Here is a 6,000-nt window from a genome sequence, read left to right as displayed (position 1 = left end):
ACACAGACACAACTCCACACACAAACACAACTCCACACACAGACACAACTCCACACACAGACACAACTCCACACACAGACACAACTCCACACACAGACACAACTCCACACACAGACACAACTCCACACACAGACACAACTCCACACACAGACACAACTCCACACACAAACACAACTCCACACACAGACACAACTCCACACACAAACACAACTCCACACACAGACACAACTCCACACACAAACACAACTCCACACACAGACACAACTCCACACACAGACACAACTCCACACACAGACACAAACACAACTCCACACACAGACACAACTCCACACACAAACACAAACACAACTCCACACACAGACACAACTCCACACACAGACACAACTCCACACACAGACACAACTCCACACACAAACACAACTCCACACACAAACACAACTCCACACACAAACACAACTCCACACACAGACACAACTCCACACACAAACACAACTCCACACACAGACACAACTCCACACACAGACACAACTCCACACACAGACACAACTCCACACACAGACACAACTCCACACACAAACACAACTCCACACACAGACACAACTCCACACACAAACACAACTCCACACACAGACACAACTCCACACACAAACACAACTCCACACACAGACACAACTCCACACACAGACACAACTCCACACACAGACACAACTCCACACACAAACACAACTCCACACACAAACACAACTCCACACACAAACACAACTCCACACACAGACACAACTCCACACACAAACACAACTCCACACACAAACACAACTCCACACACAAACACAACTCCACACACAGACACAACTCCACACACAGACACAACTCCACACACAGACACAACTCCACACACAAACACAACTCCACACACAAACACAACTCCACACACAGACACAACTCCACACACAGACACAAACACAACTCCACACACAAACACAACTCCACACACAAACACAAACACAACTCCACACACAAACACAAACACAACTCCACACACAAACACAACTCCACACACAAACACAACTCCACACACAACACAAACACAACTCCACACACAAACACAAACACAACTCCACACACAAACACAACTCCACACACAGACACAACTCCACACACAGACACAACTCCACACACAGACACAACTCAACACAAACACAACTCCACACACAAACACAACTCCACACACAAACACAACTCCACACACAGACACAACTCCACACACAGACACAAACACAACTCCACACACAGACACAACTCCACACACAGACACAAACACAACTCCACACACAGACACAACTCCACACACAGACACAAACACAACTCCACACACAGACACAACTCCACACACAGACACAACTCCACACACAAACACAACTCCACACACAAACACAACTCCACACACAAACACAACTCCACACACAGACACAACTCCACACACAGACACAACTCCACACACAGACACAACTCCACACACAAACACAACTCCACACACAAACACAACTCCACACACAGACACAACTCCACACACAAACACAACTCCACACACAAACACAACTCCACACACAAACACAACTCCACACACAGACACAACTCCACACACAGACACAACTCCACACACAAACACAACTCCACACACAAACACAACTCCACACACAAACACAACTCCACACACAGACACAACTCCACACACAAACACAACTCCACACACAGACACAACTCCACACACAAACACAACTCCACACACAGACACAACTCCACACACAAACACAACTCCACACACAGACACAACTCCACACACAAACACAACTCCACACACAGACACAACTCCACACACAAACACAACTCCACACACAGACACAACTCCACACACAGACACAACTCCACACACAGACACAACTCCACACACAGACACAACTCCACACACAGACACAACTCCACACACAGACACAACTCCACACACAGACACAACTCCACACACAGACACAACTCCACACACAAACACAACTCCACACACAAACACAACTCCACACACAGACACAACTCCACACACAAACACAACTCCACACACAGACACAACTCCACACACAGACACAACTCCACACACAGACACAAACACAACTCCACACACAGACACAACTCCACACACAGACACAACTCCACACACAGACACAACTCCACACACAAACACAACTCCACACACAAACACAACTCCACACACAAACACAACTCCACACACAGACACAACTCCACACACAAACACAACTCCACACACAAACACAACTCCACACACAGACACAACTCCACACACAGACACAACTCCACACACAGACACAACTCCACACACAAACACAACTCCACACACAGACACAACTCCACACACAAACACAACTCCACACACAGACACAACTCCACACACAAACACAACTCCACACACAGACACAACTCCACACACAGACACAACTCCACACACAGACACAACTCCACACACAAACACAACTCCACACACAGACACAACTCCACACACAGACACAACTCCACACACAGACACAAACACAACTCCACACACAGACACAACTCCACACACAGACACAACTCCACACACAAACACAACTCCACACACAAACACAACTCCACACACAGACACAACTCCACACACAGACACAAACACAACTCCACACACAAACACAACTCCACACACAAACACAAACACAACTCCACACACAAACACAAACACAACTCCACACACAAACACAACTCCACACACAAACACAACTCCACACACAGACACAACTCCACACACAAACACAACTCCACACACAAACACAAACACAACTCCACACACAAACACAAACACAACTCCACACACAGACACAACTCCACACACAAACACAACTCCACACACAGACACAACTCCACACACAGACACAACTCCACACACAGACACAACTCCACACACAAACACAACTCCACACACAAACACAACTCCACACACAAACACAACTCCACACACAGACACAACTCCACACACAGACACAACTCCACACACAGACACAACTCCACACACAGACACAACTCAACACAAACACAACTCCACACACAAACACAACTCCACACACAAACACAACTCCACACACAGACACAACTCCACACACAGACACAAACACAACTCCACACACAGACACAACTCCACACACAGACACAAACACAACTCCACACACAGACACAACTCCACACACAGACACAAACACAACTCCACACACAGACACAACTCCACACACAGACACAACTCCACACACAAACACAACTCCACACACAAACACAACTCCACACACAAACACAACTCCACACACAGACACAACTCCACACACAAACACAACTCCACACACAGACACAACTCCACACACAAACACAACTCCACACACAAACACAACTCCACACACAGACACAACTCCACACACAAACACAACTCCACACACAGACACAACTCCACACACAGACACAAACACAACTCCACACACAGACACAACTCCACACACAAACACAACTCAACACAAACACAACTCCACACACAAACACAACTCCACACACAAACACAACTCCACACACAGACACAAACACAACTCCACACACAGACACAACTCCACACACAAACACAAACACAACTCCACACACAGACACAACTCCACACACAAACACAACTCCACACACAGACACAACTCCACACACAGACACAAACACAACTCCACACACAGACACAACTCCACACACAAACACAACTCAACACAAACACAACTCCACACACAAACACAACTCCACACACAAACACAACTCCACACACAAACACAAACACAACTCCACACACAAACACAACTCCACACACAAACACAAACACAACTCCACACACAAACACAACTCAACACAAACACAACTCCACACACACACACACACACACACACACACGCAAAGGCCTGATGATGATGATATTCCTGCTACATTCTTAATCTCTCATTCCTCCACATTGTCCTTTAATCAAAGCCGTAGCTGCCTTTCGTCTTCGGTTCACTCTTGGCTCCGGGGCCCTCTCTCTGGAGCCAAAACTCTGTCAGAGGCCAGGTGAACGGCGCAAATTTTACCGGTCGTCATGGCGATGCGCTGCGTATCTGTTATTTTGGTCTGGCTCTCTGATGTGATAGCTGCACGTTGTTACCGTTGTGACAACATTCGAGCGCACAGGGCAAGAGAAAAAACATCAAGCAAAGTAATTGTTGTAAAGGTTTTTCATTAGTTAAGTTCATATTTCAAAGTTACAGTAGTTGACTCGTGTTTTGAAATAATCAGTTCATTTAGTACTGATTCAGCTTTTACGTAGTCCTCTGTGCACTGCAGTTTCTTGATCATGAATCATTTTCAGGGTGAAATTAGCTATTTCTTTTGGCTAAGTAAATGTTCTGTATAGCCATGTTTCCATTGGTTGACTTTAGAGCAGATTGGTACAGTCTGAATTAGAGATGCGTACCGCTACGACGGACCGGATCCGGACTTGTAAAAACGTTTCGGTTCAGGTCCAAAAAAACCGAAACCCCGGTGATTCGGTTCTGGACTCATTAAAAATCTACCACTCAATTCTATATCCTTTTTGTTCTAGAATCTAGACCATCTTAAACCTTCCATAGATCGCGAAATTCGCGCTGGAAAAGACGTAAACACTGACATCGCTGTCAATGGCCCGGAGCATCAGCAACGCACGCGTCTTCCGCGCGGCAGAAGTTGAAGCCGGCGCAATGAGTTTAAAGACGCGAGAGACCGAACCTTCGGGAAGATCGCTGGCTTAATTGAATCGTTTTAAGCCGCCGCGTGCGTCGCCGCTTGTGCCGCTCCGTGAGTTAGTTTAAGACGTTAAAGGAGCGGCTTGTGCTTTGGTTTGGGTGTAAATATTGTAACTTCTCGCTCAGGTCAGTAATGCTGGTTTAGTGCTCACAAGTTGTCACTTTATTTCTTGAACAGAGTTGGTTACTGTTGGCCGTAACCATGGTGATGGATTAGGAACATCAAAAACTACCTGGTCTCCTGAGCCGCTCTTAGCTCCGCCCCAGAGACCGCGCATGCGCACTAGAGACGAGGGTCGCTACAATATGAATAAAATAACTGTGTTATGTTGTGATGTAGCATTTATTTAGGTGGGTTAATGTGCAATATACATAATTATACATCAAAGTAAATACTAAGTCAAAGTAATATTGTTTAATTGCTGGATTCATTAATTGGAGCTTATATTTTGTAATAGTATTTGTATTCTACAGTTGTTAAATATGGTCTTGTGTTTAATGCTGTTAATATGATGTATTGTGTAAAATATTTTCATATTCTATTTTTGATACTGCTAAGTTGATTGATTTATAGTGGTTCTAGTTGACTGTTATGCTAGTTTTTGAAGGTTTTTACATGATTTTGATGCCAATGGATCTGCAAAATTAAAGAGTGGAAATGTATCTAAAGGCATTAAACTTCAAGTGTGGGGAACAGCCCAGTCAAACCAGTAATACACTTGACAAACATAGTATCAGCTGAATCAGCTGCCCCAATACCAATACTCAACTTGCTCTTGTTCGGGAGTTGTTCCTCTAGTAAAAGAGTAAAACTGTGTGTTAGCTAGCTAGTAGCTTGTGATTTGTAAGTTGTAACTTCTGTTAATAAACAGTGCATGAACCAGATAAATTGAGTTAATTTCACTCTGCAGTTAAGCCTTGTGTTTGATAGTCGTCCTTGTTCATGTGTCTTCAACTTAATTGAGCCAAGTAGCTTGTGTTACGCTGCTATAACATTATGCAAAAATGGCATGAGTTCAGCCGGAGTCATTAGGTCCGGACCTGAACCTAAACCTCTGGATTTGAATCCGGACTTGAACCTGAACGTGGGTTTATGTATGTATCCCTAGTCTGAAATTGTGTTCAGTGA

General features: G+C 44.9%; 1 protein-coding gene across 2 annotated transcripts in view; it reads left to right on the top strand.

Annotated features, from left to right (window-relative positions):
- afap1 (actin filament associated protein 1) overlaps positions 1-6,000 on the top strand; it is a 64,622-nt gene that overhangs the window by 23,094 nt on the left and 35,528 nt on the right. The window lies entirely within an intron of this gene.

Source organism: Eucyclogobius newberryi, unplaced genomic scaffold, assembly GCF_026437365.1.
Source record: "Eucyclogobius newberryi isolate DKJ021-1_F unplaced genomic scaffold, fEucNew1.0.hap1 SCAF_22, whole genome shotgun sequence".
In the NCBI taxonomy this organism is placed as follows: domain Eukaryota; kingdom Metazoa; phylum Chordata; class Actinopteri; order Gobiiformes; family Gobiidae; genus Eucyclogobius; species Eucyclogobius newberryi.
This window is presented reverse-complemented; position numbering and strand designations above follow the sequence as displayed.